This window comes from Papio anubis, chromosome 10, assembly GCF_008728515.1.
Source record: "Papio anubis isolate 15944 chromosome 10, Panubis1.0, whole genome shotgun sequence".
NCBI classification, from domain to species: domain Eukaryota; kingdom Metazoa; phylum Chordata; class Mammalia; order Primates; family Cercopithecidae; genus Papio; species Papio anubis.
In genome coordinates, this window is record NC_044985.1 from 23536729 (window position 1) to 23561094 (window position 24366).

Sequence of the window (24366 nt, forward strand, 5' to 3'; positions counted from 1 at the left end):
AAACCCCGTCTCTACTAAAAAGTACAAAAAACTAGCCGGGCGAGGTGGTGGGCGCCTGTAGTACCAGCTACTCGGGAGGCTGAGGCAGGAGAATGGCGTAAACCCGGGAGGCAGAGCTTGCAGTGAGCTGAGATCCGGCCACTGCACTCCAGCCTGAGAGACAGAGAGAGACTCCGTCTCAACAACAACAACAAAAAAACAAAAAACAAAAAACAACAACTCCCAGCAATTTGGGAGGCCCTGACATGCAAGGAAAAACATCAGGAGATCGAGACCATCCTGGCTAACACGGTGAAACCCCGTCTCTACTAAAAAGTACAAAAAACTAGCCGGGCGAGGTGGCGAGCGCCTGTAGTCCCAGCTACTCGGGAGGCTGAGTCAGGAGAATGGCGTAAACCCGGGAGCGGAGCTTGCAGTGAGCAGAGATCCGGCCACCGCACTCTACACTCTAGCCTGGGTGACAGAGCGAGACTCCGTCTCAAAAAAAAAAAAAAAAAAAGATCGATTAACAAGAGAAAAAGCATACAAATTTTATTTTATGCAGATATTTTTATTTACATGACACAGGGGCTTCACAGAAAAGAAGTGAAAAACCCAACAACGTAGTTAGATGTGGGAGCTTTATAGATAACTTTTTAACAATGGTTGACAAATTATAGGAAGGTTAACTAGAAATGTGTGTTAACAGGCATTAGTAAGATTTGCTATGCAGACTCATTTTGTCATCTCTGACCTTTCTGGTACAGAAGAGAGGAACATATTCACAAATGGAAATTTATGTCACCTTCAAAAAGGAAATTTATCCCCTGCTGTTAAACACGAAGAATGAGAGCTCTTCTTGTATCTACTGTTTTTCAATTGCTTTCAGTTCAAAATAATCTATAGCCAGAGTGGCATGTTTTCAGGTGGCATATTCTGATACTTTTCCAAATTTTTTTGAGCATTTTAACCTTTGATCATATGCTGGTGTTATATTTACAGTAGGTTAGTGTTCAGTCACATAACCTTCATAAGAAGTTATTAATACAGGGACCCATTATATTTTAAATTCCAAAATCTCTCATTTGTCTCTTTAGCACACCTGTTCAGTTTTGGCCTTCATAATCTAAGAGAAAAGACTTGTTGTTAGCTGTTCCTAAGACCTATTCTGGAAAACTACTTTAGATCAATAAAAATGCCTCATATTAAAACAAACAAACAAACTTTAAATCACTTTCATGAACATATGAAGTAAGAAATGATTTCAAAAAAGGAAAATAAAATTATACCTCTAAGTTATATTGGCTCGCTTTTCTCCAAGTCTCACTATCTTAGTATCCTGCATTTATTTCTTGAAAATTAAATTTCTTGTAAGTAGAATGTCATTTCAGGCGTTCTTCAGTTGGCCTCTGATATTTGCATATAACTGCTATTTCAGTGAATATGGGTTTTGCTTAGCAATTAATCAGAGTCAGAATGCCTTCCATTGTAGAAAGTAATTCACATGCAGATAGTTTCCTTAACTTTCTTCATTAAATTCTAAAGGAAATGTATGAAGCATCTGGATTTTTGACATACCTCTGTCTCAATAGTTGAAGTGATAATGTTTTTATTAAAGAGATGTAAAACACCTGGGGTGTTAACATTTAATTGAAGCTTTTTTTTTTTTTTTTTAAAGAACAGAAATGAATTTGTACTTTGTCATAATCAATTTCCCCAAAGAAGCAGTTACTCCACAGAAATCAGGCAATAGAACTGATACTTCATTTGATTTTTAGCTAAATGATCAAAATACTCATTATCTAAAGAATACTAATTCAATTGTAATCACACTGAAGATAAGAATAAATACCGTCTTGTTAATCACACTGAAAATAAGAATACCACCTTGTGTTAAATATGTATTTCATCATTCAACAAAAATATATATTTTAAATATAGTTTTAGCTTCTATTATTTTCAGTCTATAACAACAACTGGACCTGACAAGATTCAAACTCAAGTGTGCCTAGAATTATCCTATCTGGTAGAATTTTGAAGATTGTGAATTGTGTTACTAAATTTTCTTGTATACAAACAGAGCACATAATAGCAAATAACATTGTGATTGGCTAAAATTGGAAGACTTTAGAATAGTAACCCTGGTAAATCCTATCATTTTAGAGAATGAGCCTTTTTGTAAGAAATAATAAGTAATTAAAAAATTTAATCTTATCTTTTGTATATAACTATTCCATTATATGAAACAGGAGCTCCAGAATTGGAAGATCTCTTTTGAACAAAAATTTAAAGTCACATATCCATGCAATAATATGATTTTTTTTTCACTTTTATTGCTCATGAGCACTTAGGCTATGTGTTGAAGAATTGTTAAAGGTAAAATCATGAAACAGAAAAAATGAACATATTTCAAAGAATTTATTCTATGTAATAATCAGTAAGGGAGTCAGTAAGATGTAAAAACCGGCTCAAAGGAGAATTCAAAGGATACACATGTATAAACAATTAGAAATACTGAAGTGAATTTGCAAACAAATGTAGATTAGGTCAATATCCATAGGGCAATCACAGAGCAACGGTCAATTGCATTTGCACTGGACAAAATTAATTTTCATTTCTAACAAAAGAATCATTTGCATTACTATTAGTTTTTCACAACTTAGAATTGTAAAACAGATTGAAGACCATGAAAGGCTTAAATAAAGGTATTCTGGACAGAAAACTACTAATCAATTTTTCCCATTTCAAAGTCTCATGGTTTTTCCTGACATATGTCATTGTGAGGTCATAATTTGAAAGGAAGAGTTAATGTTGCCTTTCACTGTGTTGCAGTAAATTTAATTAAATAAAGAACATAAACAAAACCAATCACTTTTCAAGAATGGCTGATGAAATTTGAATATTTTTCGTGTATTTTTAAAATAAAAAATTGCAATTAACCTTTACAAAGGATAATTTCCTTATACCCACTTCACATGACCATTTATATAGATTTTTGGTCTTACTTTCTGATAATTGTTAAAGAAGTATGAGAGAAAGACATGAGTTGTATTAATAGAAGAACAAACTAAGCTAAATATTCTTAATATGAGGCCAAAGCAGGTGGATTGTTTGAAACCAGGAGTTTGAAAACAGTCTGGGTAACAAAGCAAGATCTTGTCTCTACTTAAAAAACAAAAAAAAAGATTCTTAACATGACAGAGCATGGCACTCTATAAATGTATCAACAAATTTGTTTTATGAGTTTATAGTATGTTTTACATATGGTGCAGTTTACATGTAGACTATCATGTGAATATCTCCCCTGAAATTGTGCAATGTGGTAGACATGGTATATTTGCCAAAACTTATATTTCAGGGATAATATCTATGGCTTACACCAGATTCTTAATGGAATCCACAATTTCCAAAGGTAAAAACTTCTATTTCGGAATAAAATTATTCTGACCTACTTGTGTGCCTCATATTATTTCATTCAATCTTTTGGACTATTTATAGCAGAGAAGACAGCTAGGCTAACACAGAAACTGAAGTATGCTGGTGCGACAGGCAGATTGTTCTGAAAATCACACTGGAGACTCACACTAAGTTGCCTGAACACTGAGCTATTTGGAACCTCCATCTTCCCACTCATTTTTATTTTATTCCAGCAAAAAAATTATGGGTTCTTCATAATTGAGGTTCTCATTGGACCGTTGCCTATTTTTCCCCCAGAATGAGGAGCCACAATTATCTCATACCAGACAACTCCTGTGAAGTACTGGTACTGCTATCCAGTCTGTCTAGCACCTCAGTCATCTGATTATTTGTCAATTGCTCTATAAAAAAGGGAGAGCAATGTCATGATGGAGTCTCTTCCTTGGAATGCAGACATACGTTATGCATCTTAGAGAAAACCCTCGCGTGAGGACGGTGTGATGCTACTGAAAATCAAAAGGCCTGTGGTTTCTATTCTTATGAAACCTTGGCTGCAGAGTTCCTCAATAAAGTGTATTCCTATTCTTCAACTCATGCTGTAAGGTTTTGTGAAATTTTTACCTGGCTTTAGGAAAATACAGTGGGTGATGCTAAAGGGAAATAAATTTATGAAAGGTAGTGATCACAAAGAGATCAAATTCATACACTAATCACTGTAATAATATATATGTACATATTCTATTATTTCAATGATGTTTATGACCTTGATAAGAAAAAAAAAAGCTGGGAGATTTGGGGATTCAGAGACATATAAGCAAGTACAGCAAACTTGGGAGACAGAAGCCGAAGCTAAATGGTAGGTAAGACTTCAGGGCTCTTGGGACTTGAAGAAAGAGACAAGTATAACTAACAGGACTCACCAACTGGAGTGAATTTAGGAAACAGGATATTATGGTGGCTGTCATTTGAATACATCCTTGATTCCACCAAACAGTTGAGCATGTTCATATTATTGGCATGAAAGAACTGCCTATGAAACAAAAAGAACAGTTTGTACTTAAGCTTTGGAACTCTAGTAACTCTGATATGGTTCCCCGATGAAAGGAGCATAACATAAAGTGATAGGAGACATCTTCCTATCAACACTAGAAAATTAAGCACAGATTGTCCAGAGCATTAAAAGGCATTTGTCAAGTGCCTGAGGTGAGTGACATTTGTGAGAAAAGCCGACTGACAGAGATCAGTCACAATTTGAAAAGAAGTACAAGTGAGTTCTGAGATATCACCTGGAGCAGCCCAGGAGCAGTAGTGACAGTGAGTATCTGGGCCACATGCAACAGCAGGAAATCCGCAGTTCAAGCCAGAGATGGCAGAAATTTCAAGGGGAATAACATAGTTTGAATTGTCTGTCCAAAAATATTTATTTGCAGGCACTGGCACAGAAACATAGCTATGGCATTGAAACACAGATATAGATTTTGACGTAAAAAAACTCATTGTAGCACAAATGGCATAATCTATACTGTCTACAATGAGCTCTTTCACTTTGTAGATATCTTGAATACCTTTCCAAACCTGTATCCAAGCATCTTCAGGCTATAGACTTAGAGACTTCAATGTGAAGCCTGGGTTTTCCACACGCTGAGCCCACCCTCAGTCTGGGCTTTGCTCTTGTGTTCACTTGGCTTGGGTCATGCTTTCTCCATCTCCATGATTTACGTCGTCCCTTGACACAGATCACGTCTTAGTTGTCACCAAGCCCCCTTTTTAACTCAGTTCCTTGTTCTTCTCTACTTCATTCTCCCCCATCATTCTTTATCCACAGACTCTATTTTTTGCCATAGCACTTACTGTTACCGAGGTTCCTTGCTCCCAGAACTCCCAAGATGGTGGCGGACTGCTTCCAAATGGCGGCAGGCCACTTCCAAAATGGTGGCAAACCTCGTGTTCTCTGACTTGGGGTTCTTGGCCTCTCAGATTCCAAGGAATGGAATCTTGGGCCATGCAGTGAGTGTTATAGCTCTGTTAGAAGCCATGGGTCATGGAAGAGAACCGTGGAACCCAGTGTCTAGTGTTCAGCTCCATTAGGAGGAACCAAGGCACTTAGACGCTGTGCAGGAACAATGGCAAGCCTTTAGCCCAATCGGGAGTGGCAATACTTAGAGCCTGGCTGGATCAGGAGAACAGCGCACACCCTGCTGGATCCGGAGGGATAGAAGTCAGCAGCAGGTCTGCAAACTGCAGCAAACAGCAGTGGTGGATGGCCAGCCAAAGCTCAGATCAAGCCTTAACAAAACATGGACCGGAAGAGTGCAGCTGCAAGATTTAATAGAGTGAAACAGAGTGAAGACAGAGCTCCCACATAAGGGGAGGGGACCCAAAGGGGGTTGCCAGTTGCAGGCTTGAATGACTGGGTTTATATCCCAATCCTTGTCCCTCCCGCTGTGCTCTCAGGCAATAGATGATTGGCTATTGCTTTACCTCCTGTTTTTGCCTAATTAGCATTTTAGTGAGCTCTCTGATTGGTCAGGTGTGGGCTAAGTTGCAAGCCCAGTGTTTAGAGGTGGATGTGGTCACCTTCCCAGTCAGGCTTAGGGATTCTTAGTCGGCCTAGGAAATCCAGCTAGTCCTGTCTCTCATTACCACTAATGGCCCTGGCATTACATATTTATCTGTTTATCATCTATCTTTCTTACTAAAATGTGAACTCTAGAAGGATAAGAACTTTTTAGGTTTTATTCACTGCCATATTCCCCAAGGCCTGATATAAAATAAGATCTTGATAAATATTGTGGAAAGGATGAATGTATCAATTATTTAACTTGCTGATTATCAATGGTGTGACTTTCTGATAACCAGCTTTATCCTTCATACATAAAAAATGTGGCTAATAACAGTACATACATATTTTGCATAGTAGATGTAAAGGTAAAAATATTATTTTAGTAATTATAATAATAGCTAATACTTATTGAGTACCTAGTGAGCAGACTTCTCATTCTATCATCTCTCCAACCTATAAAATACAGATTATAATTAAACCCACTGTGGATGAGGGTGCTGTGTCTCACAGAGTTCAGAAGTGATGGGGATATGATTTTATTCCAAGCTGTCAGGCTCCTCAAAACTGTACTATGCTAGTTTCTAAATGCATATACCATAGGCTCAATTCATGATGATTAATATTGTTAGTAACATTATTTATTGTTGTTATTACATTGTTATTTACATGACCACACAGTGGTCACAGATATGTGTGGTTTGTTTTACTTGGTATTGCTATATGTTTTTAAGAAACTTGTGTAATATTCTTGAATGGTTTAATTCCAAAAAGAAGCCTCTATATTTATTTCTATTTTAATAAAGAGGGTGCTATTTCTATTTTAATAAAGAGAGTGCTAATGTCTTGTTCATTTAATAATGACCAAATATTTTAGGTGGTCTACCCTAAAGGTTCTGCACAAAAGGTTCTGGAGTATTCATTAAAATGCAATAAATGTGCTTTCTGACTTTAAATTATTTATCAAAATACTTAGGCAAAATCAAAAGAATGGAAATAACATACATTACCTTTAAAGATCAAAGCTCACTTAAGAAATGCACTTATTTTATTTATTTATTTATTTATTTAGAGACACAGTCTCGCTGTGTCATGCAGGCTGGAGTGCAGTGCCATGATCTGGACTTACTGTAATGTCTGCTTCCCAGGCTCAGTGGATTATTCTGCCTCAACCTCCTAAGTAGCTGGGACTGCAGGCACGCGCCACCACGCCCGGCTAATTTTTGTTATTTTTAGTAGATGGGGGGGTTCCACCATGTTGGTCAGGCTGGTCTCAAACTCCTGACCTCATGATCCTCCCACCTCAGCCTCCCAAAGTGCAGGGATTATAGGAATGAGCCCCTGCGCTTGGCCAAAATGCATCTATTTTAAAGCCCATTGAAGGGAGCAGCACAAGTCACTATAGTCTCTTATTGAAGAAAACATATTTTACCTGTCACTAAAAAGACTATTGAATGTTTATATAAATATTGAAAACATTTGAGAAGTAGTTACGGTTGGAGATTACAATTAGCATTTCTAAATGAAATAGAGTACCTGTAAGATGCAAACTTGTATAAACAAAACATGAAGTGTGCTGCAATAATCTTAATTTCCATCAGTCTTCCAGTGGACCTTTTCTTTTTTTTTTTTTTTTTCTTTTTTTTCCTGAAACGGAGTCTTGCTCAGTCGCCCAGGCTGGAGTGCAGTGGTGCGATCTCGGCTCACTGCAAGCTCCGCCTCCTGGGTTCATGCCATTCTCCTGCCTCAGCCTCCTGAGTAGCTGGTACTACAGGCGCCCGCCACCATGCCAGGCTAATTTTTTTTTTTTAGTATTTTCAGTAGAGACGGGGTTTCACCATGTTAGCAAGGATGGTCTTGATCTCCTGACCTTGTGTGCCCCTTGGCCTCCCAAAGTGCTTGGATTACAGGCGTGAGCCACCGCGACCGGCTCCACTGAACCTTTTGAAACATACTTCAAAAGATTTGCCAACTTAAACTGTCGAATTGTTTGGAAAGCCTTCCACAGTGCCACTTACAAAGAACATGTAAGATAAATTAAATGCATATTCCATATATTTTATTGCTTCACCAACTTTTGCACAGGCAAGCTAGAGTTATACATACACACATGTATATATAAAACATTTATTAATGTATAGTATATTTCTCAGCCTGTTTAGGCTGCTATAACAAAATACCTTAACTGGGCAATTTATAAACAATAGAAATGTATTTGTCACAGTTCTGGAGGCTGGGAAGGCCAAGATCAAGGCACTTGCAGATTTGGTGTTGGTGAGGGCTTGTTCCTTATAGATGGCTACTTGTTACTACATTCTTACACGGTGGAAGGGGAGGAGGCAGCTCCCTCCAACGTCTCTAATATGGGCACTAATATCATTTGTGAACATGGAACATTCATGCCTCAATCACTTCCCAGAAGTCTCTACTTCTTAATACTATCGCATTGGGTATTAGGTTTCAACATATAAATTTTGGTGTGACCCTCAAATTCAGACTGTAGGTATTTATCTTTGGGAAGTTATTTAAAATTCAGAATTGACCCTTATAACATTCCTAATAGTTATTATTTATCAGATCTATTTCAATTGAAATAAAAACACGTTTCTGTTTGTTTTGTTTTGTTTTGTTTTTTTGCCAAAAGACAGTATTTCACAAAGTTGAATGCATAGAAAGCCCTGTGACAACTCCTGGAAATTTTCCATCTGAATATGTGCATCTCTATTTTTTGTGTAGTACAAGTTTAGCTCAATATTGAGCTAAGAACAAGGAAGAACTATCTCTTGCAACTTCTACTTCTATTCATCCTCAATACCATCCTCCTAGTTCAACCTCTGATTACTTGTGCTAAGCCAATTGTACCAGATTCCTCTCACTTAAGAGAACTACAAATTGGTTGGATTTGACAATAAGCCAGCTTTACCCACAGTGAAAGGTAAGCCAGTTCAGTAAGTAAAAAATACAGAATTCTGAGCCATAATCAAAAAGGAATACCTGTTATATGTTTTAAAATGTATGTGTCCACATTATATGTAACACATTATTAAAAATGATTTCATGCATTTTTTATTTTCTGGAGAGATTCATTTTATAAATTTATACTCATGTCATTTTTCTGACATATATTACTTTGATATTTCTGACACATATCACTTTGTGTGTGTGTGTGTGTGTGTGTGTGTGTTTTAACTGTCTGTATCTAAGGACCCTGAGGGAATACATCCTAAAATTCAAGAAAAGTGAATTGAATTATTTGAAACCCTATATGTTCATCATCATATTCAATTAATTTGGAAACATGTTCATAGTAGGAAACAGCTATTGTATGAAAGACATTGTTGGATTGTTGGCTGCGTTGAGGGAGATGTAAAGCTTTAAAGCTATGGTCCCTGTCACAGAGAGCTCACAATTTAGTTGAAGCAACAGAGTTACATTAAAGTAAAATTCAAGGGAGTGTGTAATTTGGCATGAGATGAGAGATATAGACAATGAGTACTATGGAAATTCATAGGATGAAGAGAATACTGGGTACTTTGCAGCTGAAAAGCCCTCTGATTTATTCTCATCTTTAACAGATTCATTCTGCTTTTATCTGTTTTATTTGTTTATGCTTCTGGCTAGGATTTCATCTAAAGAGAGGGTTCTGTGGGAAAAAATAAGTTTGAAAATCACTATTCCCATAATAAAATGGAACAGTGACAAAGATATTTAAAACAATATTGGGTAATCTAATGTATATGCATATGCTTGTTTTTATAGTGCATCATGTGGTGCTTTGGAAGTATGTTGATTTACTTTTCTAACCTGCCAACCTGCCATGGATTTCAAAGTAAATGTAGATGCCAGTGTCTTTTCAAATGCTTTAGCCACCTGCCATTGCCTAAGGAATATAATACAAACTTTTTAGCAAAGCACATTCCCCATTCAGTTTCCAATTTGCCTTTCTTTATTCTATTTCTTTTGATCACAACCTGATGCCCAGTACCACAACCATACCACCCTATGAGATGCTTATTTTTAATTTCCATTTTACAAATCAGAATACTGAGGTTCAGTATGGCTGGCCATGAGTAGATGAGAGACTGCCACATAAACACACAGATCTGCTTCTAAATACATGTTCTTTCCTTAATATCATGTTATGTATCATTAGTCATTTGCTTCTACAACTGCAATGTTAATCTCATCACCCTTGCTTAACATGCTTGTTAAGTCAATAAAGAAGCAAGAAATTAGATATAAAAGATAAATTTATAATAAAATTCCACTCTTAAGCTTACCTCATGTGGGAACATAGATTCAAATTTTCAAAGTGTTTCCTAGTTTCTCATTATATTTTCTTCTACAGAAAAGGGAAACAGTTTTTCAGTCTTTGATGGTCTGTACACTAGATGTCCATTCATCTCAGAGACTATTGTTAAATTCTGATAGTAACATTTTGAGGATTTCTATTACTATTTTTGATAAGTGAAATCAGTATAGTGTTACAGTTTTCTAGAATATTCTATGAATCCTGTGGGTAGGTAAGGATGAGAAGTAAAAACATGGCACATGATTCACCGTCTCATAAAAAGGGTCTACAGTGATTTCTCTTCATTTTATAGCTAACCAAGTATATTTCCTGTTTTTTGAAAATAAATTGAGGCAGAAAAAAATCTTTTAATTTATATGTTGTTTTATTTTAAACAAAAACTATTAGATGAAGTGCCAATTTTACACCATTCACAATTTGACAATACTTCAAAAGAGAGACATTTTCATCCAGTCAAGTTACTATTTTAAAAATGTAACTTTTTCAGTTCACTTATTAGATTTTTAGATCAGGTATGACAAGCTCCTTTAATATCCCAACTTCCTAGGCATTATTTAAGAAATGAGTTTTACTTAGGCTGCCAATTCAGGATAACACAGGCCCTTGTAAAGAATCTGCTCAAAGTTCCCAAATTTATAGAAAATGTAGATACCATTAAAATAAAAAGAACCAGAAATAGTTCCATCTTCTCCATAATAGTTCTTAGCAAAATGACAGCAATCTATTTTAGTGCCAGGAGAAACTGAATTAGATCTAGGCAAAGCTTTTCTCTTGTAGAATGTGTGCATGTGTGTTTATGTGCTTGTGTGTGTGTGTGTATCTCTCGTGTGTGTGTATCTGTGTGTGTGTGTGTGCAGTTCCCGTGGAATTAGGGGATTTTGAAAAAATGATGGGAAATTTTATTATACTCTGTAAGTGAGCCTGGTTAAATGTGATAGAAGACAATCTTTAATTAATTCTCCTATTTATTTATCTTTAGCCTCCAAAATAATCCAATCCTCCCTGGTATGCCCTATTATGTACAACGTGCTTATGCTTTTTATCTTTAAAAAGCAAGTTGTAGTAGTACAAAAGTTTAAGCTTTGTTATAAAAAGTTAAAAAGTCATTTTATCCTTGATGCAAACCTTTGCTTCTGGATGAGAGGCTGTTGTACATTAGCAAAACTGGCAACCCTTTAAAAACAGTTCTGAAAGCAACTGTGATATTTGAAGATAAAAAGGATGAGGACATTACCCGCATTCTGTCTTGCCAACCTGAGGGGTAAATCCTTTGATGTTCAAATGAGAGAATCTTAAAATCCTTTATCTTTCTACTTTAAAAAAACTGTCCTTAAATTCTTTTTATAAACACTGTATTATATTTTCTACACCGAATCTCTGCTATTTTGCATGCACACTAGATAAGTACATTCCATTTGAATGTCAATGTCTCATTACGTTTATTTTTCATATCTTCGCTGAGGCAGATTCTTTCACAAGAAGTGGAAATCTTGGGTATCATTCATTGTATTAGAAAATCAAAATAACCTAGAAAATTTAAATACCAAAGAAACATTTACTCACCCATCTATTAATCCATTATCAATCAGCACTTTCATCATCTACAAATGAACAGAACGTTAAGTTCTAGTTTTATAGTCCTCTATGACTGCTATTAAGTTGCAGAGGGTAAATAAATGAAATAAATTAGGTATAACCTGAATTTCCTTGCTGTCTAAATTGGACAGAGATGTGCAATATTCTGCAAATACTCACATGTACACTACAAGCATTTCTGAGGTTTCCAGGGAAAGTTTCACATGTACTCCAAAAATTACCCTGTGCCTCATGGTCAGAGAGCTATTGTACTTGCTGTGATTTCTCAAAGGGCTACAGTGTCTGCATGCATCCCTGCTGGGCTGCTTAGTCTCCTCCTTAGGCTCTTCCATGCCAAAGCCCTTAGTACAGAACATTAATAGGGACTATGCTGAAACACAGAATTTGTTTTGAAACAAGGGATATATTTTTAAATATGGCCAAATATACAAAAGGTACAAAACATAATATAATCTCTGTACATCTACCACCCAACTAGGGAAAAAAAATGCCAATATATTTGAAGACCCCCCATAATGCTATACTCTTTTCCCATATCATTTAAATGTTTTAATTTTTATTTTTACTATAGGTACATATCACTAAACTATATCTAATTTTACATGTTTTTAAATATCATATAAATGATATCATTGTATATATGTATATTTCTATCTTGCCTTTTTTCCCTAAATCTTATGCTAATTTGTTCAGTGCTTATTTTTCAATATTAATTTTGCTTACCTTTCACCTGGGTTCATTTATTTTCACCATCATTGCATTAGTCCATTCTCATACTGTTAAGAAGAAATACCCAAGACTGGATAATTTATAGAGAAAAGAGGTTGAACTGACTCACAGTTCTGCACGGCTAGGGAGCCCTCAGGAAACTTACAATCATGGCAGAAGGCACCTCTTCACAGGGTGGCAGGAGAGAGAATGAATGCCAGCATGGGAAATGCCAGACAGTTATAAAACCATCAGACTTCATGAGAACAGCATGGGGAAAACGGCCCCCATGATTCAATTACCTCCCATCAGGTCCTTCCCATAACACATGAGGATTATGGGATTACAATTCAAGATGAGATTTGGGTGAGGACACAAAGCAAAATCCTATCAACCATATAGATTTTCCTTTGTATATCTTACCAGATTTATTATAAATCTAAACTAATTTATACAGTGTGAGAATTGGACGAAAGAAAATAATCAAAATTGGTAACTTGGTATCTGACAGCAATAGTAGCTCATTTGAAAAAAAAAATCGTGATAAAGGGGCTGGAAGAACTGGTCGTTCACAAAGGAAAAAGGATTTATATCTCATAACATATACACACAAATCAATTTCAGGTGAAAACAAAAACTTTAAATCCTTTGAGTAACTACATGGTGCTTTTTGCATAACTGTGGGATTATGCCATGGCTTTGAAATGTGTCAACTTGCCACGCTGAACTGCATTTCCCAAAATTCCCTTCCTAAATAAGTATATTCCATTTAAATGTCAGTTTTAGTTGCAGGATACAAAGGAGAGTCTCACTGGTTGGTTCACAGAGGGAAGCAGGAACTGGGCCTGTGGTTGCTCTGACTTCCCCAGAGTTTTTATTCAGTTTCTCTGCCTACTGGGCTAGGTGTGTGTGTTTACCTCCATGACTAAGGGCCCCAGCTTTCACTGGATACCCAGCAGACACACAGGCACTGAAATCAGAGGCAACAAAAGCAGACCAGAGTTTTAGTCTACCCTTATGGGATTCCAGCCCATGCTCATGAGTTTCTTGCCTCATAGTGACCTTTTTTTCCTGACTGCCTGCAAAGTGAACTCTGAGCTCTGGTATCCAATGTAAAGACAGTGTTCCTAGAGACTGCCTAGACCACATGTGTCAACCCCAACTACCATCATGATTTGTATTATTTTTTGGAAGTTTCCTTAATTCCAAATAAAATATATGTTCTTGGGCCCTGTTCACTTGAATGTTTAATGAGACATGTATTAACTCCAGCAGGGTTTTTACACTGTCATAGAGATATTTTATACAAATATATTAATATGTTTTCTCCTTAAAGCATGATTTTAATTATATTTGCAAATATTTTCCAAAAGGTGAATTTTGAACTTGCAGTTATGTATGTCTGAAGAATTAGCAATCATACATTCATATTTTCTAACTAAAATATTACTTCAGTTTGAAAAAAATCATTTCCCTTTTATACTTTATATCTCTTGTGAAATCTTATTTTGATAGTTTCTTCTAAATGAAACATACAAACAAGTTGTATATTACTTAAAAATTGGTTTATTACTCAGGAAATCAAACCTGATATCAGAATATATCCAGAAAATTCTAGAGTGCAAAATAATATTTAAAAAGTAGGGAGAAGAAAGAATGTTCCAAGTTAAATCATTATCTCTTTTCATCTGCTGGAACTGTGGACTTCTTAAAATTTAACTTTCAAAATTTGAAGCTGAAAAAAAGATAGCACTGTTGATTGCAAATTCTAAGATCCCTTTCTTCCCTTGTTTATCAGTTTTTCTCTTGGTTCTTACTGTACTCATTCTACTGTTAGTAATAATGTTAATACTGATAAAAACTAACCTTGTATCTTACCTCTCGTATCTTTGTGCTTTTTCAAATTTATCCAGCACATCAAATTTATTTTAATTGCTGAAATAGGGTCTCATTCCTCTCATTACTTCTGCTTTCCTCCCCCACCTTCAGATTTTGTATATGTTTCTTCTTCTGCTAGAGACACTGCCTCCACCCTTTAGTGCACAGATTATGTCTGAATTATTCATTATAGTATACCCTCAATGCCATGACAGCACCATGTTTGGCACATTATAAGCATGAAACAAAACTTTTGTTGACTTTTGTAAGCACTTTTATAAGAATCCTCATACTAGCCTGCATTTTTCCTGTAATCAGCCACTCTCTCTTTTCAGTCTCTTCTTCAATTTGGTTTCATGAGTAGGTCTCACATCTTCCTCCCTAATCTGCAACACACAACAGAAAATATCTCAACAAATTATTTTCAATGTTTTTCCCTTTATCACTTCCAGTAAAGACAGGCAATATATTTTCATTTCCTTGCAGTAGTTATTTAAAAATCATAATTACGGTGATCAGGGTTAACTATATCAACCAGGCTTCGGGAGGAATCAGGTACCACGGTAACATTCCGTAACTTGAGTAGACTGTAATAAAGATAATATTTACAAAAGCAAATGTAGAATTTAGAGACAACATATGACATAGTGTAATACTGTGGGATAGGTAGCCCTGATAACCAACTTGGGCCTAAAGGAGCAAGAGAAGAGAGTGAATTATTGGAACCTAAAAGAAATGAGTCATGCGGAAAGGACCACCTTGAAAGAATTATATCTTTTGGTCTAGGGAAGCAACTTGGCCTGGGTGGCCACATGAGATGTTGGCAGGAAATGATATCTTGGCATTCTTTCTGCCATCTTACTGATTTTTTCAATGGACAATTCCCATAGGCCATGCCCAATCATAGCTACAGTAGGAAAGCCTTGTTGATATAGTCCATACATGTCAACCTTTATGGGCAGAGAGCAAGATAAAGAAGTTTGAAGAGTTGATCCAGAGGATAAATAAAAAATACCCAGAAAAGTAATCAGTTACCATTAGTATAAATAAGAAAATAATGTAACTGCTTAATGCTAATAATTTCAAACACTTTTTATTAACATTTAATGATAAAATAAGATATCAATAATATATTAAAAAGGAAGTTTTCAAAAAGGAACAGTAAGCTCGTGGATTGAAATCAGACCTGTTTTAGATTAAGACTAAATGTAGTAAAGCACATTATTTGTTTAGGTATATATCCCTTGATGACATAAATTCTGGAATTTTCTCTCTACTGTGAAATGTCTAATGTATAAAGCTGTTCCGATGTGGTCCATGAATCTGAGTGTGTGCCCAATCTTTTTGATATAACTGCTCTGAATTTAATCTATAATTTGAGGGAATTGCTTTTACATCTCAAACTCCAGTCTGGCACATATGAAATATGGGCTGCATTATTCTGTACTCCTATTTACTTGTCATTGTGTTTTTACCTTTTTATTTGTAACATCTCAATCTGATTAGTTGCTGTGCACTCTTTTATGGAAGTGGTTTTCAAACTTTAGCATGCAAGCCTGAAGCGCTTGCTAAACATACATGGCTGGGCCCCACCACAGAGTTTCTGATTCAGTTAGTCTAAGGTGCGGCCTAATAATTTGCATTTCAAACAAATTCCTAGATGATGCTGATGCTGCTGGTGTGGAATCATACTTTAAGGATTACTGATTTACAGGATTATGTAAACCACTATCTCTTAACATAATACATTTTTCATGTTATATAACCCTGAAAATTATAATTTAAAAAAATATAAATTTTTAAATATTTTATTTGTGGATTTATTTGTGGGATCTAATTAAAATAACAGCTTTGAAAATGTGACACCATATTATATTCAGAGATTTAAAATAATTAAGTACTGACTTAGTCTGTTTTATGTTGCTACTACAGAATACTACAGACAGGGTAATTTATAATGAACAGATATGTATTTCTCCCAATTCTGGAGGCTGGGAAGTCCAGGATCAAGGTGACAGCATCTAGTAAGGGCCTTCTTGCTGTATCATCCCAGGGAAGAAGGTTTAGAATGGCAGAGAGGTGTGCAAGAGAGAGTAAAGGGGGCCAAACTCCTATTTTGATAAGGAACCCAATCTCTTGATAATGGCAATAATCCATTCATGAAGGCAGAGCCCTCATGGCTAATTACCTCTGTAAGGTCCTGTCTCTTAATAACATTACACTGGCAACTAAATTTCAGCATGAGCTTTGAAAGGACAGACATTCAAACCATAGCAGGTAATGTGGGAGTGGATGACTTTATATTAAGAATGATTAAGAAGCGTGATTAATCCTGGTTTTAGAAGAGTGAAACCAATTAGATTTGATCAAATTTTGATTTCTAATTGATATTTAAAATTTGAGAATTCTAATATAAAAGCATTAGTGCTTTGGCCAAACTATTACATTATTTAAATAGACCTCACACCTATCATACCAAAAGATATAATATCTTTAGTGGACCTACTTTCTAATGTCAAGGGCAAGTATTTTCATCAGTAATATGTTTAAAAATGTATTTCCTATAGAGAAAATTAATCACACAACCTTTAAATCACTAAGAGCTAATTCCATTTTGAATTTAGAGCTATAAATTTAAGGACTGACTTTTGGATTAATAACAGAAAGATACATTCATGTTGATGTATATTTATTCATTTGTTCAATAAGGTATAATTTAAGAATTTATCTTATTCTACTCCTAGTTCAACTTGACAAAAATACCCTGAGGTGCTTAAGCAGCCCTTTCCTTTCTTAGCTTTTTCAAAACTAAGCATGGTGCTCAGGATAGAGTAGAGTCTGGATATATATGTGTTCATAAATCAATGAAATAAAAGAGCATAAAATGTTCTGTGTACTATAATAGAAGTATAAACTGACAACAGAAAAAACAAAAAACAAAATAAAAAGAAGAGCTGGTCAATTCAAACAATTAGCACTGTCTAGTAGAAATGTCTGCAATGATGGAAATGTTCTGTCTCTATCTACCTATCCAATATGGTACCTGCTAGCCCTCATGTGGCTATTGAGTACATGAAATGGGATTAGTGAAACTGAACTGAGAAAAACATTTTGTAATTGTATTTCATTTAAATTATCTTAAAATTAAATTTAAATAGCCACATGTGGCTAGTGGCCACTGTATTTTAGTATTTTCACAGAATAGACAGCACAGTACTAGAGTGAAAAGAGGGGTCTAAAGAGAGTTTTAAGAAGAGGTGAACCATGAGCTAGGTTTTCAAAAAGGAGTTGATGTTTTCCAGGTGATTTTGATTAAGTATGTTTGGAATAAGGCTCCAGAAGCTACATGATGTGCTGTCTGTCCTCCCCCAGAGAAAGTCCAGAGAATGTTGTTTGAACATAGTACTGTATATGATAAAGCCAAAAGTAGTGGTCTAGTAAATGTGGACATGTAAGAGAAGTAAAGACAGGAAAAAGAACTGAGAGGACCTGCTGGTTCTGGGGAATGAGATGAGGACAAAGTGGTTTTTGAGAGTCAAGCAGGAAGAAGGGAAGGATTGATGGAATACTAAGCAGTTTTATTGCCAGAAATCAATTAAGAAGTAAATCCAGGCAAAAAGATTAAATTTGGCAAGCGAGTAGTTGTTAGCAACGCTCTTGTAAATTCAGTGGAGTGGTGCTATCTGTTGGGGGTTCTTGGTATTGAAAAATGAGAAGCGAGAGACTAGATAATTAATTTGAGGAACAGGCTTTGAAAAGAAATAAGTTCACAGCAAGAAAGAAAAGCAGGGTAAAACATTTGTTTTTGTTTGTTTGTTTCTTAATGGGAAAGATTCGAATGCGTTTATAGACTCCAAGGAAAGGGTCAAAGAATACATAATAGAAACAAAAATAAGCTGCCAATATCTAGGATAAATCAAGAATGAATTGGGCGAAAATCCCAAGTGATGATTCACCTCAAGTGTAAGAAGTCCTTAGTTCACCAATAGTGAACAAACACTTGTTGAGCCCTTCTTATGTACAAGACACCTATCTGAAGATTTTAATCACATTAGGTAACTAATCCTAATATCAACCTAATGAGGTAAGAAATTAATTCTAATTTTACAAGAGTGCGTAGATGCTCAGGGTGGTAACTGACTCACCTAAAGCCATCCAGCTAGTAAGTGGCAGAGAAAAGATTCTTTTCATTGCAAAAGTTTTCTCTTCAATAGGTGATTTCTTTTTATCTCACCCTCACCTGAATATACCATCTGGGTTTCAAAAGCAATTTTCCTTTGCCACCTGACCCCTTCTTCTTCATGACAAACAGCCTAAGTTTGTTCTTAGGGATGAAACTAACTCTCAATCCCCGACCAGGAGGAGGCCTCCCCTCCCAGTCCCCATCTAGTCATGCCAACACAAGTCAGACATCTTAGAAAGCTGTTCTAACATTCTTCATGTGCCTAGTGTTAATACAACAATAATCTCACGTTCTCAGCTGTTTTTATAAAATATCTGAGGCAATATAAATCATTATGTGTGAAACCACATTTCGCGATATTATTTTTATCAAATGATGGTATACTTTGGATCCCATAAATAATTCAGAAAAGAAAAGCTCTGTGTAAAATAAAAACCCTAAATTTAAGTTCTGGCTTTGCCAACTATTAGTTATAAATGAGGGACCTTGGAAAAGTATCTCACCCATCCAAGTTTTTAAAATAGGTCTCATAGCATTTCTCTGAGGATTGGAAAGATTGTGAAAACGGAAATCCTGTATAAGGCAAAGTACATTTAAAAAGGTACCTCACCCTAAGTTAGTTTTCTTGCTGTGACACTTTTATTAAGATATAATTTGAATACCATACAATTCACTCTTTTAAAGTGTACACTTCATTGTTTTTTAGACTATTAACAGAGTTTTCTAATAATCACCAGAATCAATTTGAGTATATTTTCATTAACCCACAAAGAAAGCTCATACATTTTAGTCCTCATTCTCCAATGATTCCCCTCCACCTAGACCTGGGCAAACACTAATCTACTTTATGTCTCTGTAGACTTGCCAATTATGGACATTTCATGTAAAAGGAATTCCTTTGTATAGGGAAATTATATTCTATTGTATGGATATACCACATTTAAAAATTCATTCATTTGCTAATGAACATTTGGGTGTGTTCTACTCTCTGGCTGTTATGAATAATACTGCTATAAACCCGCACGTGTAAGTTTTGGCATTGACATATGTTTTTATTTCTCTTGGGTACATACTGAGGAATGGAATTACTCAGTCATATGGTAACTCTAAATTTTAACTTTTGAGGAACTACCAGACTATTTCCCAAAGTGCCTGTCAATTAAGCATATTAAATAAGTTAAAGTTTTTCTCTTTTTGTTTCTATTTTACTTTTGGGTCTCAGCTTGGATATTATTGGATCAGAAAGCATTCTCAGAGTTAAGTTCCCCTCCTTTGTAACCCCACGAAGACTATGATTATATTTTGATAGCACATGATGCTATTGCAATATGCTAATTGGCCATTTGTTTTCCTGACATCTCTTGGAGTGTCTTATGAACTTTTGATTGCCCAGAGCCTAATACACAGCAGGTACATGATCAATATGACTGAATCGTAGTGTTTGAGCTCTAAGTAATTTTTATATTCTTTACATTTCTTTGTAATTTCTATTTTTATAGTAAGCAGGTACTAATTTTCATATTCTTTAATTAGAACAAATTATATAAGTATAATACATAACTATAGTTATATAATTAGATACAGTATATAAATTATATAATCTGTTTTAAATCATTTCTTCTGAGCATATTTAATTATATCATCAAGAACAAATTAACTTAGAACATTTTATAAATGTACGATTTTACCTATTTTATCAGGCATAGGAAAAAATACCGTATAATTACCTTTCGAATGGTAGCTTTTTTGTAAGGTATATTTTTGGCTATTTCAGTTCTCTACAATAAATAAATTTTATATTTTAAAAAAAAATCTTTATATTTGAAAGTAGCATTCAATTTCCTTGGTACAGAATCCATGTTCAACAAGAAATCTCATAAACTGGATTTAGTTTCCAAAGAGAAGTGAAAATTCCCTAAACTGAAACATGAATATTGTAATCTTTGCAAAGGTAAATATAGCCCTTAATATACAATGAATACATTGCCATTCTGAAACTTAATTTAATAAATCTGTCTCTGATAGCTTTATCAACTCTGAGTGCACTAACACAACTGTATATTGATACCTGTAAAATAAAGGACCAGGTTTTATGTGGTGACAACTTCAAGATATTGCTATCATTAAGAACTCAGCCTAGAGCTGGCAGCTAATATTCCACCATGACACATCAATTTTACTATTCAAAACTGGAGCCAAATATATGAGATTAAAATATCTGTGGCTCAGAGAATCTGAATCTTTTATATTTTATAGGAATGTATTGGCCAGGCCTGCCTGGTGGTTCACGCCTGTAATCCCAGCACTTTGGGAGGCCAAGGCGGGTAGATCACGAAGTCAGGCGATCGAAATCATCCTGGCTAACATGGTGAAAACCCATCTCTACTAAAAATACAAAAAATTAGCCGGGCATGGTGGTGGGTGCCTGTAGTCCCAGCTACTCAGGAGGCTGAGGCAGAAGAAGGGTATAAACCCGGGAGGCGGAGCTTGCAGTGAGCTGAGATTGCGCCACTGCACTCCAGCCTGGGTGACAGAGCAAGACTCTGTCTCAAAAAAAAAAAAAAAGAAAGATTGAAAGGATATATTTTGATGTATTTTGAATAGAGTCAACCTCAGTGGGTAAGTCTGTGGGTGATGGTAATCTTGCACTGTGCTGTTTAGCACAAAATGGAAAAATGGTTAAGTTATGAGCTTTATAGCCAGACTACCTATGTAGGAATTCTGGTTGTGTATCTGTGGGAACTTGGACATAGTAGCTGTCCTGTTCCTCAGTTTCCTCATTTGTTAAATGGGTGCACTTACCTCACAGGATTCATGTGAGGATTACATGCACTGCTGCTTATATAACGACTGTATCTACAGAGAACACACTTGAAAATATTATTTAGAATTACCGTATCTATTCATTTTCACCTGCAGCTGTATGATTTTAAATGTCTGACTGCATTTCCTTAAATCAGTCTAAAATTTAGACATTTTACTCATTTAGGCTATCACATTCTTAAGTGGTTCAAAATTTTGAGAGTTTGTATGCTCTTCAGTGTTCTCTTTACTCACATTTTAAGCAAGTAACCTAATGATGGATAGAAATATAAATTGAAAACATATTGCTTTGCTTTTTTTTTTTGGTACATGAAATTAGCTGAAATATCAAACACACACACACACAAAAACAGTTATAATACCTTTAACGCTACTGAAGTTGAAAAACTGTTTCATTACTTGTGGAAACTGATGTTGTGGACATACCTTCACATGTTTAGTGAATAAAGTATAATTAGATAACATAAAATAAATTTACTTCCTTTTTGAATTAAATGTTGAAAGCACTGTAACCTTGGATTAAACACAAGCAGCCTCTGGTAAAGTGAATGAAAGAGGTGTTAAAAATCACCACTGGGGAATTTAAGAAAATAACTTTCACATTAATAAGTTAAAGCCATCAGTGTAGAGTTTTGTCCAAACTCTCATGAGCTATTATTATTTGCACAGCTAAAGAAATAGTCACATTTATTAAAAGCTAAATTTAGATTTGTTTCTTTTCTTTTTGTATCAGTGCTATGCCTCGATCCTTCTTGTAATCATTCTTTTTCATTTGCTGTTGCCTTTAAGGAGCAACAGAACTGAGTGCTCTGCAAAAAGAAATGACAAATGCAGGGCAACAAAGTCAAGGCAAGAAAAAGCCTGAGCTACACCTGAGGATTCATCGAATTACCTTTACAGGAGAATGTCCTCATTAGGCTGCGTTGTGTATGTAATTCTCTGCCCCCATTGCAGAGATTCTCAACCTTGACTGCACAATAGAATCAGCTGGAAGTTTTTAAGAATCCCAATGACCAGGTTGCATTCCAGACCATTTAAATCAGAATCTCCTGGACTGAAATCCAGGCATTGATGTCTTTTTTAAACTCCTCAGATGATTTCAATGTGCAGTCAAAATAGAGAACCACAGCTCTGGAAAGTTCCTTTCACCTTCTTGGGAAAACAAATTGGGGCTATTTTCCATAAATCAGGACTTTGTTATTAGTAATCATGTTACTGCTCACCACTCCAGAAGTTGTGGAGATGATGGCAACCATATTTTCTTTCTTTCTTGTGACCCAGAAGCATTCCATCTCAGCTGATGTCTTAGAGATCACAGAAGCTGGACTCATTGGATCCTATTAGTATGATCTCAGGTGCATCTTGTGACTTAGGAAAATAATGATTACAAAAGAAAAAAATAAAAGAGAAGGAAGGGAGGAAGGAGAGAGAAAGAAATAAAATGAAAGGAAATAAAGAGAGAAAAAAGAAAGAAAAGAAGGAAGAAAGAAAGAGAGAAAACGAAAGAAAGGAAAAAGGAAAAAACATATAAAGCAATATCTGCACCATTCAGTTAATTAGATTAAAATGTGAGAAAAGAGATTTTGTAACACAAAATAAACTATTAACTGTAATAACTGTTTTACTCTGGTTTGTCTCAATGTATTATGTGTTCTGAATAACAGGTCATTGTGATCCTCCACAAAATCATAATAATAGCGACAGTAAATACTTTTCATACAATTCGAGCTTATGGAGATAAACTTTCACATGTGATCTTATTATCGGAAAGGGTCCCAATAAAGACACCAAAAGAGGGTTCTTGGATCTCTCACAAGAAAGAATTCAGGGCGAGCCCACAGAACAAAGTGAAAGTGAGTTTATTAATAAAGTAGAGGAATGGTTGGGTGCGGTGGCTCACACCTGTAATCCCAGCACTTTGGGAGGCTGAGATGGGCAGATCACGAGGTCAGGAGATCAAGACCATCCTGGCCAACATGGTGAAACCCATATCTCTACCAAAAATACAAAAATTAGCTGGGCATGGTGGCATGTACCTGTAATTCCAGCTACTTGGGAGCCTGAGGCAGGAGAATCCTCTAGAATCTGGGAGACAGAAGTTGCAGTGAGGCAAGATCGCGCCCCTGCACTCCATCCTGTCAACAGAGCAAGACTTTGTCTCAAAAAAAAAAAAAAAAAAAAAAAAAAAAAGAAGAAGAAAAAGAAGAAAAAGAAAGGAAGAACAGGTTATTCAAAAGACAGAGCAGGGTGTTCTCAAAAGCAAGAGGAGGAACGCTTCCACCTTAGGTACAATGATTGTTCATATATAAGATAACAAAGCAAAAAGTCATGGGGAGATGTGCTCTACTATAAGGGCTTGAGACAAAGGATTGTTCATCTTTGTGTAACTACTGCCTTCTGCAAGAATCTATATTATTATATTTAAAGTGAAATTTTCTTAAACTAATCATGCTTTTCGTTATTTATTTATTTATTTATTTATTTATTTTGAGACAAAGTCTCGCTCTGTCACCCAGGCTGGAGTGCAATGGTGCAATCCCAGCTCACTGCAACCTCTGCCTCCCAGGTTCAAGCAATTCTCCTGCCTCAGCCTTCCGAGTAGCTAGGATTAAAGGCGTCGACCACTACGCCCGGCTAATTTTTGTATTTTTGGTAGAAGCAAAGTTTCACCATGCTGCTCAGACTGGTTGTTCTTAAGGTATCAGGACATCAGGACATTTCCTGGATCTGATATTTCCTGAGTCTGTTAAGTCCTAGGTCTGTTCAGTAAACATTATTAACTTGTTCCCTTAACTGTAAATATCTTGTTGACTAAGAATGCCTAGCCTCCTGGGAATGCACCCTAGTAGGTCTCAGCTTCATTTCACCAAGCCCCTATTCAAGATGGAGTCGTTCTTGTTTGAACACTTC

The 24366-nt window shown here is 35.7% G+C and overlaps 1 long non-coding RNA gene across 2 annotated transcripts in view; it reads left to right on the forward strand.

Moving 5' to 3' along the window:
• Positions 1-23428, forward strand: part of LOC103876207 — a 33214-nt gene extending 9786 nt beyond the window's left edge. Inside the window, exons 3-5 of one of the 2 annotated variants that reach the window (XR_635338.3) lie at positions 8693-8891; positions 20486-20584; positions 22738-23428. This is a non-coding gene — a long non-coding RNA (uncharacterized LOC103876207). The remainder of the gene's footprint in view (positions 1-8692; positions 8892-20485; positions 20585-22737) is intronic. The other variant, XR_635337.3, reaches the window with a different exon arrangement.
• Positions 23429-24366: the final 938 nt, after the last annotated feature.